The 12,421-nt window shown below is 36.1% G+C and overlaps 1 protein-coding gene and 1 long non-coding RNA gene across 7 annotated transcripts in view; both read left to right on the plus strand.

The window, feature by feature from the left end:
- The window catches only part of LOC123873817 (atypical protein kinase C), a 260,236-nt gene that overhangs the window by 116,829 nt on the left and 130,986 nt on the right, over positions 1-12,421 (plus strand). The gene's annotated exons all lie outside the window — the stretch shown is intronic.
- On the plus strand, positions 2,782-11,664 carry LOC123873827. Its single transcript, XR_006797779.1, has 3 exons — positions 2,782-2,866; positions 4,214-4,221; positions 11,650-11,664. It is a non-coding gene; the product is annotated as an uncharacterized LOC123873827 (long non-coding RNA).

Below are 12,421 nucleotides of genomic sequence, written 5' to 3' on the forward strand. Positions count from 1 at the left end.
CTGAAGATGGTTACAAATTGGAAATCCTTGTTAGATAGCTTCCTTTTAGTCGTGTGAAAGCGAATTCGGGCTATCATGACGTACTTTTTAAAGTAATATACTTTCTGCTCGAAATGCTCTGCTCAAATTATGCTCCTACTCATTGAATAACATAGTTTATTTAAAGTTTATTTATGCTTAAAGCTTATGCCCGCGACTTCGTCCGCGTAACTATACAACTTTCAAACCCTTATTTAACTCAGAAGCAGTACCTACCATTGACACTGATTCTGGTAGATTTAGAGTATTGGCATCTTATTCTTACCAACGTAATGTGAAAAGGACAGACAAACTCAATTTTATTTAGAACTGTCAAACCTCATGACTTTAGTCGTGACTCGTGAGCCTGTGGTTTAAATAAGAGTGCACTAAAAATTAAAGTTTTTAAACTTAAAATTCATTTTCGGTTCTTTTGTGGCAATATTAAAAAGAAAAAGATGCAATGTCGTACTAATTTTGTCAGTTTCATAAAACGCGATTTTTGTTCGGAACAACCCATTTAGTGCCTACGATTATTTCCAGGTAAACCCTTATGTATAAACGAGCCTCAGGCCTGGCCTGCTTGCTTCAGTTCTCAAATTCATGTTATAAATGCGCTCAAAGGCTCCTAAATTCGACGAAAGGCGTTTAGCTTTTAATTAAACGGTCTAGATCCCAATAGAGGCAGCGCTAACAAATTGAAGAGCTAGTGCTAGACAGCGTTATCTCTTAGTGCTTCTATACTTAATTGGAAATTGTATTAATCGATGTTGCTCGTAGGATATCCAGGAAATATTTTGTAATTAATTTCTTAATCGGTTTTAAAAGTTTGTTTTGAAACAATAGGACACAATATAATGAGGGCATAAGTTAGACTATTTTTATAGAAATTGTTCATTTATTCTGGAGAGAGCGCAACGCTTCTTTAGAAGTTTCTTGTCTAGAAGAAGAAACAAAACACTGCGCGACATTGAAAAAGATATCTACAATAATCATGCTTGATAGAAATTAATGATTCATTTTCGGCAGAGCGAACACGCTGGTCTATAAGTTTCTAAAGAAAAGCTCCAATTCAGTCAGGTGTCGCAAACCCTCGCTGACATAGAAATTCTAAAAAGAGAGGTAATTTTGCATTACAATAATCACTCATTCTATAGAAATGCTAATTCAGTCACGAGAGAGCAAAGTAGCTGATCTAGAACTTTCTTAAGAAAAGCTTAAATAAGTCAGATATTGCAAACCGTGGGTAACATTGAAATTACTTTACCATGATCACGCCCTATAGAAATTAATGATTCATTCGCGGCAGAGCGAAGTCGCTGGTCAGGAAGTTTCTAAAGAAAAGCTCTAAATCAGGTGTCGCAAACATTTGGCGACAATATAACCTAAGTGTCGACATCAAAACTTTATTGTAAGAGAGATAATTTTGATTTTCTATAATCACGTATTCCTTATAGAAATTAATGATTCATTCTCGGCAGAGCGAACACGCTGGTCTAGAAGTTTCTAAAGAAAAGCTCTAACTAAGTCAGGTGTCACAAACCCTCGGTGACATTAAGTGGCGACATTGAAATTCTAAAAGGGAGCCGCGGCGTGCGTGCCGACACACTCGTAAAAACTAATTGAATTAAAAATAAAACTTCGTAACAACTGTACCGCGGGTTGATTTGTGACCTTGTTTCTTGATATTGTAAGTTTTATCGCTTGGGAAAACCGCCGCTTTAATTAATTAGCATATTAGTTACCATATACGTGGTTTTACCAAAAGGGTGAAATAGCAATCCATATAACCATACTAGTATTGTCAACGCGAAATGTTTTTTCATGGCCGTTTAGCCGATTTTCACAAACCGGACAAATATTGCATGCATCCCAGAGATTGCCATAGATAATTTTTATGCTGGAAAACCAACGAGTTCCTACGGGCTTTTTAAAAGCTATAATAAATGAATCTCAATGAACTAAAAATATCCTCAATTAAAAAATCTTTTTAAATCAAGCTTTTATTTAAGCCATACTAAAACGAATATTTCAAGACAAATAGTCAAATCCGAGTTTAAAGTTAACCTCTTCATCCTTTAAATCCTGGAATCCTTATCAAAATTATAGTTATATTATATGCCCAGTTTGGTACTTATAATATTAGGTATATGAAGGTACTAAAGTCAAACTACATAGTGAAATAGCCCCACGAATGAATCCAGGCGAAACTTGAAACCTAAGTACACCATTTAAAAGGGTGCCTACTCTAAGACCCTTTAAAATTGGAATCCTCATCAAAATAGTATGTAGTTATATTCGGCCCAGTGTAGTATGTATTAGATATAATATGAAGGTACTAAACAAAATTGCCTAATGAAAGAGGCCCACGAACTATTTATTCCAGGCCAAACTTGAAACCTACGCCATATAAACGGGTGCCTACTCTAAGCTTTGCTGCTGACGCGTTGCGTGTAATCCCTCGTTTGACCTCGTTGTAAAACGTGAATAAGCCAGCTTAGCTGTGTTAGTTGAAGGGAAAATTATCCCACTGAATATTATAACTACACTTGCACTGACGTTAATTGATTCCGTTTATTAATCGCTTAACATATTTTAAATTGTATAACATTTAAATATTATAAAGTGGTACAGTTTGTTAGTTTGGATCCAATTCACTGAAAATTCTTTCAATAATAAAAGTTCCATTGTCAAGTGCAATAGGCTATAAACTATATCATACAGAGGAAGTCATAGGCAAAATCTAGTTTAGAAATCTATACTTGTTTTCTTCTCTCGACTATCTTGGTCGGTTCAAATAAATACCCCGTCCCGCCACACGCAGGAAAAAAGGTATTTATGTCCCCATGTTTAAATTATAAAACCTACGCTACTACTACAACTTTTTTTTTTTTTTTTACTATTTATATACTCATACACATACATACGTACATACCATATTTAAATTATAAAACCTACGCTACTACTACGGATATTTTATTTTTTTATTATTAATTACAATTTATATACTCATACACATACATACATACACATACATATTCTTAATTTGCGATATTATCACGTAGCGTATGTTGTTCCGGCTGTGTGTGGTGAACAAAAACAGTATCTCCTAGCACTTTGGATATTATAATTGAAGTGTGTATTGCTGCTTGTTTTTGAAGAATACTTATGTCGATGTTGGTATCTAATATATCTATATATTTTTTAATGCTTCTAGCTACTACACCCGTCGCACCTATTACAATTGGAATTACTGTCGCTTGTGTATTCCACAAACGACTGACTTCGGTTTTTAAAAGATGGTACTTACTTAACTTCTCTATTTCTTTAGGCCCTATATTATAATCTGATGGAACTGTTATATCTATTAAAAATGTTCGGTTTTTATTTTTATCTATGTAAATTAAATCGGGTCTGTTATGAGTTACGGTGATATCAGTTTGAACTGGCATTTTCCATAAGATTTTTGCGGTTGCGTTTTCTATAACTTGCGGTTGGGTGAGAATTTCTTTCCACCACAGGTTGGAGACTTCAAAGTTGTGTTTTTTGGCCAGACACCAGTAGACGTATTGTACAAGGTTATTATGCCTTTTGACATAATAGGTCCCTGCCAATTTTTCACACCCTGAAATAATGTGCTGCGTGGAGAAATCTATACTAATATTATAAAGAGGAAACCTTTGTATTTTTGTATTTTTGTATGTTTGTATTGAATAGGCTCAAAAACTACTGGACCGATTTCAAAATTTCTTTTACGATTACTTAGAGGGATTCTTCCGAATCCGTATAGGCTATATTTTATCCCGGAAAATAGATAGGATTTTTCGTGGTAGTAAAAATTGTGGAATAAGGCGTCGAAAAAACTGCCGTACGTTAACGATTCTCGCGAACGCTGCCTAAATGGTTAGAGATGTATGTCTGACTTCTATAGAAATAAATGTCCACCCGTGCGAAGCCGGGGCGGGTCGCTAGTAAAAAATATAATAAGAGAACCTCTGTTTAGGAGAGAGAGGAAGGGATATAAAAGGAATTTCAGCTTTGTAGCTCCTACGTTTGGGCTGGGCGTTGATAAGTCAGAATTTCTCATTTTATTAACCCTGACCCAAAAAGAGGGGTGTTATAAGTTTGACGTGTGTATCTGTGTATCTGTCTGTGGCATCGTAGCTCCTAAACGAATGAACCGATTTTAATATAGTTTTTTTTGTTTGAAAGGTGGCTTGAGCGACAGTGTTCTTAATCCAAGAAAATCGGTTCAGCCGTTTGAAAGTTATCACTTCTTTTCTAGTTACTGTAACCTTCACTTGTCGGGGGTGTTATAAATTTTTAATTTACACTTGTCCTTCTACATATTTAGGTTGCTAGAACATAGAAAAATAACATTAGCGTTATTCCATTATTATGATACATAATATTATTCTCTTCTCCTGAAAAGCCGCTACGGCATATACCCGTAGTTATAGGCCCTTAGTTCGTATATACCCGTGTCGCCATATGCATAATAAAACAAGGCTACAGGACAAGGGTTAGGGTTGGCGGGCCGAGTGACGGGATCCAAATCAAATACGTCCTTCCACTGGACCAGCCACTCGACTTTAAATTAGGACGTTATAATGTGGAGTCGAGAATGCGAATAATATGTATTGGTTTTGGGACGAATTGAGTCTAACATTGGGGTCTTGGACTATAAAATTATGTGATGTTTCGTATAGCGGTAGGTTATGGGACTAGAATTCTTTATTAAAGAGAATAATTTAAAAAAAACCATGATTTTTATTTATTTTTAACATAATGAATTATTATTTACGTCACGCTGTACGGAAAGAAATAAATGACGTCACAAGGCGTAAACGACAAATATTTTTCAATTTTTTTACTTGAGTAATATTTTCCCACAGGCATTATTACTCTTTATTCAATGTTAAAAAATTTAAAAACATTAGTCGCGTATGCCTTCTGACGTCATAAATCACCCTCCGTACAGCGTGACGTTAATATGTGGAAAATAAATAAAAATCATGATTTTTATTTAATTATACTCTTTAATAATGATTTCTGACCCCATAAACTACCGCTATAAGAACATCACATCATTTTATTACTACAGTCCAATCCATACTATAATATTATAAATGCGAAAGTGTGTCTGTCTGTCTGCTACGTTTTCACGGCCCAACCGCTGAACCGATTTTAAGGTACAGACTTGGGATACATCCCGGGGAAGGACATAGGCTACTTTTTATCCCGGAAAATCGAAGAGTTCCTACTGGATTAAAAAAAATCGAAATCCACGCGGGTGAAGCCGCGGGCATCCCCTAGTCCTCCATTAATATGTAAACTTTTTATTGCGCAAAATCAAAGATTCTTGCAGGATGAAATCGCGTACATCATCTATTAGGTAATAAGGATAACTCGTAAGAGACAACCCTATTGTAGAGTAGGTAAGACAAACAAATGGGAATGTCGTGTATGTTAATATTTAGGCAACGATGAGATAAGGCTGCATCTCATACCCCTGTTTAAGATGTATGAGAACTGTATTATTGAGTTAGATCGAAAGACGATGTATGTGGGTAGAGAATATCGGAAAAGACAATTGAGTGATCAAACATAACTTGACGGTATTTGAATTAAGAATATCAATAGTGACGTCATAGCACTGTTTTATGCGTCGTCACGTTTAGAGGGTTCCGTACCCGAAGAGTGCCAACGAGACCCTGTTACTAAGCCTTCGCTGTCCGTCTGTTTGTCTATCTGTCTGTCAGTAGGCTGTAATCTCATGAACCGTAATACGTAGAGAGTTGTAATTATCAATGTGTATTTCCATTGCCGCTGTAACAACCAATAATAATAAAAAAAACAAGATGACGAATTTAGAAATGGAAACTTAAAAAAAATAAAAAGTAGGTACTTTTCTAATCCGAACCGCTAGGATATGGAATGCCCTTCCGGCATCAGTTTTCCCTTCCACCTATAATATGGGTACCTTCAAGTCAAGAGTGAATAGGCAACTTGTAGGCAAGCGCGCTCCATCTTAGGCTGCATCATCACTTGCTAGCAGGTCTGATTGCAGCCAAGCGCTAGTCTATATAATTTAAAAAAAAAGTACATAATGTTGTTCTTATATATCTTGTACGATGGAACGGTAGGTGCCGTTGCGTTACCCGGCGTGATTTAAGTAAATCGCTTGAGTGCCTATAATTTTGACAGATTAACCAGGCTTACCTACAACTTTGTGAGTAATCGTTTTAGCTCAAATACTTGACTCAAACACATTATTTTATTTTTATCAAACCAACACCAAGAGATGTTTATCGAAGCTTTTTATTTAATTTTGAAGGCTACTGTTGTTATAATACTTTATAATTGAAATCTAATCAACGTTTATGGCCGTTATAAATTAATTATTATTTCAAAATTAGTATAATAAATATCCCTTGACTAAACTTTTAATGAAGTCTATCGCGCGTGTTTAATGAAAAGTTCTAAACGGAAAATTGGTGTAAACAACAGTTTATAATTTAGGCTGAGAGTGGCAATATACTTTCTATAATTGTCACCATCATTCTGATCAACTCATCGCCGGCTCACTACTGAGCACGGGTCTCCTTTCAAAATTAGAAGGATTTACGCCGTAATCTACCACGAAGAACCAGTGCGGATTGGCAGATTTCACACACATTTGAGAACATCACGGGGAACTCTCGAGCACATCTACTCGTGTGTCTCTCGCATGCAGTATTAATCACAATATTTTCCTCCACCGTAAAAGCAAGTGATATTTAATAAGCCTCGATAGCTCAACGGTTGAGAAGCAGACTGAATTCCGAAAGGTCGGCAGTTCAAACCCCACCCGTTGCACTATTGTCGTACCCACTCCTGGCACAAGCTTTACACTGAATTGGAGGGGAAAGATGAGCATCAGTCATGATTAGCATGGCTCATATTCCTTAAAAAAAATTGATTGTTGCAAACGGGTCTCCGAAAAGTTAAAATTGCGTGCCCGCGATCGAACCCTCGACCTCCACAATAGGAGGCGGACGTCTTAATCTATTTAGGCTATCCGGCTCTATGTTTATTTAAGAGATGTAGTCTTAGTTAACCTTATAGTTGTGATAGTGGTTAGAAGATAAGGCGTCCGCCTGCAATTGGTAGGTCGGTTGACCCTGAAAAGGGAAACTTCGCATAATAGTGAGAGAAGAAACACCTTAATGGATGCAATTTTCCGCTCACTAGGTGAACGTGCAATGTGAAACCGACCGTGAACAGATTTGAACGCCGTGGCTTTAGTGGCGTTGTCCGGAATAGCCAATGATGTCTAAAGCCTTTGAATAATCGCTCTTTGGTATGCATTGACAAGAGATACCATTTGTTCAGCTTAACTCCATATTGAAATTAACTTTTTTTATTCGATTACTAAGTAGTTGGCGCTTGATGCAATCTTATCTAAACTCAATAAAATGTAATTGATTTAATTTTGATAGTTAAAACGCAAACTTAAAACTAAGGCTACGAGGGTTCCAAACGCGCCCTGGTCTAAGTCCACAACAAACTCAGCCGGGTATCCTTTTTACTAAATTTAATACTTTTCATAATATCATAATAGTCATAATAGTTTTAGATTTTTCTAAAAATATGTAGTTTTAAAATTACATGGGCTCAAAGATTTGTATGTAAATTTTTAAGACCGCGCAGCTTTGAAACCGAATATTTTAAAAGAAATCTGGAAAACCACAGATATAGATATTAGTTTCTAGAATATGTCTGCAAAATTTCATGGACTTTGGTGGCTTAGTATTCAATTGAAATTGGGACTACGTTTGTATGAACCGGATGACGGAGAGACCCCTCTTAAAATTTGTTAGAAGTATGTACTTGCCATTGCCATGTTATCAACACCAATTTGGTGTTTTAACTGCAAATATAATCGAGGTGTGTACCCGTTACCTGCCATATAAAATATCCTAAATCCACGAAAAAAGCTTAAAATCATTACTAATCAACGCTGTTTAAGTAAATTATCCGACAAGCTTACCAAAATATTACGTATAAAAAATTTTCAAAAGAAAAATAAAACCGACTTCAAAAACGACAAACACTAAAAAGTAAAAAATAACTTTTGTTTAGCTACACGTGTAATGTACCTAGGTATGAAGTCGAGCGAGCATATTAAAACAAAATTAGAAATCCAAGAGTGAAGCTCGCCCGACTTCATACCTAGGTACATTACACGTGTAGCTAAACAAAAGTTATTTTTTACTTTTTAGTGTTTGTCGTTTTTGAAGTCGGTTTTATTTTTCTTTTGAAAATTTTTTATTTCACAATTTTTAGTGGCCCCACTGTACTATAATATGCTGTGCCAGTTAAAACCCTACTGTTTACTAAGCTATTACACTGATCGCGAGCAATTTGCTCCTATCCATTGAGGAGTTCTGTTCTCCATCTCCGAAGATATTCATCAGATCTTCACCAAATTTATATGGGACCATCTGCACAGTATACCCTTTCAAACAAAAAAAAAATTTTCCAAATCGGTCCAGGGGTTTTTGAGTAATCGGGGAACATACATAAAAAATATAAAAAAAAAATATAAAAAAAAAAAAAAAAAAGATTCCGACGAATTGAGAACCTCCTCCTTTTTTGGAAGTCGGTTAAAAATGGTTTTCCACATAAAAAAATATGATCTTGATACGACATCGTTTAAACGTGGACCGCTAAAAAAATTTTTGTAAAGGTTTGAAACGTATAAAGTCCGCAATCGTACCGCATACAAGCTACATGGCCTCGTTTGAAAAGGGCTTAGTCTGTCAGCTGATCCGTGCGGTTTCCCCCCCCCCCCCCCCTCGGGCCCACTGACTGCAGATTATTCCAATGCACTGGCGGTTTCTCTAACCATTTTGTAAGTACAGAGAACGCTTCCACCCTTAGCGTTTTAATTAGCTAGGGTACTGTGCTTGCCACAAACATCGTCTTAACCGATGTCTACGGCTGGATATAAGTTCAATAAAGTTAAACAGCTCTAAACCCGACTACTACCCGCGAACTGCCGATAGATAGATATACGGCCAAAATTAATACTCAATCTATCTTTAACTTGTCGATAAGTTACTTAGCAACGCTGTTATTTGTCAAAAAGACTTATGACCAATAAAAACATTGCTTAATTTATCGACAGATTACAGATAGATTGATTTTAATTTTAGGCCGATAGTAAAATTGATTTTCTGTCGCTCGGTGTATTTTAATATTGCACTATATTTATATTTGTCAACTCAGAACTTTTCCCTCTTTCATTGATATCCCACTCGATACAATAGCAAAAAAATATTTTGCAGACCCCTACTATTTTGGATGTAACATCCGTCAGGTCGATTTTTTCGTACAAAATGTAGCCTATGTCACCCGGACCATAATAACGAATCGATTGACACCTCATTCATTAAAATTGGCTCAGTAGTTTATGTGGAACACATAAATACAAACCTACATACATACATAGGCTACTAAAAACATAACCCTTCCTTTTGCCGTAGTCGGGTAAAAAAACCGGTCAAGTGCCAGTCGGACTCACGCATGAAAGTATCATTCAAAATGTTTATTAAAAAAAAAAGGTTTATAAATCATTTTAGTAATTTCCGAGTTACAAACTGAACAATGTAAGTTTGTAACCTTCAAATATTCATAAACCATGCGACCCTTTAGGCCACACTATTCTAAAACTAAGGTGGCCTTCAACTGAAACTTTACACTCACACGAAAATTAAAATGATATTTGTAATGTTTGTGTAAAATGTAAACCTTAGATGTGTGTCGTAAACTGAAGTAGTTTTTATTTATGACCTTCTTGAATGACTTATTCAACTTTCAATAAAAAATATCATTATCAATTTTTTTTGGCACAATGATACAATATGGTGTTATTTTTCTCAAAACCTACATTAACTTGAGACTTTATCTATTGTAAATTTTTTAATATGAATAATCTGTCGTTCAGTATAATAACCAGGGAACTTAAGGTAAAATGTTAGTAAGGTACAATGTGGCACAAAAAATAATAACTAGTCCAGTTTATGTTTTCAAAAAAAGTTTTTTGAGTTTTGAAGTTTCTGAGTACCAAATTCGTTTGAAAAGAAACACGACTCACGAAATACAGTTCCGCTGTCAAAAAGAGCACAGACGATTCTCGCGTTTGTTCATCCGAGTGAACTTGATGCACAAAGGCACTTTGCGTGCCTCATGTACGGAATTACACAACAGCCTGTGAGGAGAGGGAATACTCGCGTCGGCTTGTAACGATGAAATGTAGGCTCATGAAACAGCTGTGCCAAAGTTCACGGAACTAGTGAACCGTGTCACTTTTAACTTCGTCTCTTTAATCTCAATCGAAATCATTAGAACGCTAATAAAGAGTTGAATGAAATAATGCTTCAAAGATATTCAGTAATTTGAATATGAAGACTCTTGCTATGTTTTGGCTGTATAAATTCTTTTGAGTGCCAAATTCGTTTGAAAAGAAACACGACTCACGAAATACAGTTCCACTGTCAAAAAGAGCACAGAGAATTCTCGCGTTTGTTCATCCGAGTGAACTTGATGCACAAAGGCACTTTGCGTGCCTCATGTACGGAATTACACAACAGCCTGTGGGGAGAGGGAATACTCGCGTCGGCTTGTAACGATGAAATGTAGGCTCATGAAACAGCTGTGCTTAAGTTCACGGAACTAGTGAACCGTGTCACTTTTAACTTTGTCGCTTTTATCTCAATCGAAATCATAAGAACGCTAATAAAGAGTTGATTGAAATAATGCTTCAAAGATATTCAGTAATTTGAATATGAAGATTCTTGCTATCTTTTGGCTGTATAAATTCTTTTGAGTGCCAAATTCGTTTGAAAAGTAACGCGAATCACGAAATACAGTTCCACTGTCAAAAAGAGCACAGAGGATTCTCGCGTTTGTTCATCCGAGTGAACTTGATGCACAAAGGCACTTTGCGTGCCTCATGTACGGAATTACACAACAGCCTGTGAGGAGAGGGAATACTCGCGTCGGCTTGTAACGATGAAATGTAGGCTCATGAAACAGCTGTGCCAAAGTTCACGGAACTAGTGAACCGTGTCACTTTTAACTTCGTCTCTTTAATCTCAATCGAAATCATTAGAACGCTAATAAAGAGTTGAATGAAATAATGCTTCAAAGATATTCAGTAATTTGAATATGAAGACTCTTGCTATGTTTTGGCTGTATAAATTCTTTTGAGTGCCAAATTCGTTTGAAAAGAAACACGACTCACGAAATACAGTTCCACTGTCAAAAAGAGCACAGAGAATTCTCGCGTTTGTTCATCCGAGTGAACTTGATGCACAAAGGCACTTTGCGTGCCTCATGTACGGAATTACACAACAGCCTGTGAGGAGAGGGAATACTCGCGTCGGCTTGTAACGATGAAATGTAGGCTCATGAAACAGCTGTGCTAAAGTTCACGGAACTAGTGAACCGTGTCACTTTTAACTATACCGCTTTTATCTCATAGAAACGCTAATTAAGAAATGAATGAAAAAACAGGCACTTCAGAGCCTTTGAGGGCTTATTAGGTCGCCGAAGCTGATAGTAGGTACCTACCACAGAGTATAGAAATCTATACTTATAATAAAACTTTATATTCAAAAGAGAGATTAAGTTTCAATGCTACACGGTATCAAGTATTTACATGCAAATCTTTAAAACCCGTGTACCTTTTCGGTGAGTCGGAATATGTCCGACTAGTTTCGAACTCGTCCGACTAAGGCGTGATTCAGCCGTCATACATTTATATTCATAATTTCTTTTTCTATCGTCACATCTGCCTGTGGAATTAGTTTAGTAAATAATTTATTCACTTAAATGACTTTATATTGCTTATGAAATGTTTGCTTTTGCTAATGATCGCATTGCGTTGTAATTCATTCAGTATCGTTGCGCGATTCATAAATCAATCACTCGCTGCGTAAACAACGGGATGGCTTTCTTGTGATTGGTTTAAAATATATTTGACTTTATGACATTAAAACCCGGTCAAGTGCGAATCAGACTCTCGCACCGAGGGTTCCGTACTCGGGTATTTTTTCCGATACTTTGCACGATAAATCAAAAACTATCAACATAAATATAAACAAAAATCTGTTTTAGAATGTCCAGGTTCCGTACCTCAATAGGAAAAACGGAACCCTTATAGGATAACTTTGTTGTCTGTCTGATAATGATCACTTTCGAACTGAGATTTGTTTATTTTAGTACAAGTAGATAAGTGTTAATAAACACAAGTCAAGCATCAGTCATAACTCATAGCAATGAATTAATTAATATTGAAAAAACTAATCAATGGTGAACGCAAAGTATCGCCCTTTTCAAAGTTCAATGCAATATC

The sequence above is a fragment of the Maniola jurtina genome, chromosome 17 (assembly GCF_905333055.1).
Source record: "Maniola jurtina chromosome 17, ilManJurt1.1, whole genome shotgun sequence".
In the NCBI taxonomy this organism is placed as follows: domain Eukaryota; kingdom Metazoa; phylum Arthropoda; class Insecta; order Lepidoptera; family Nymphalidae; genus Maniola; species Maniola jurtina.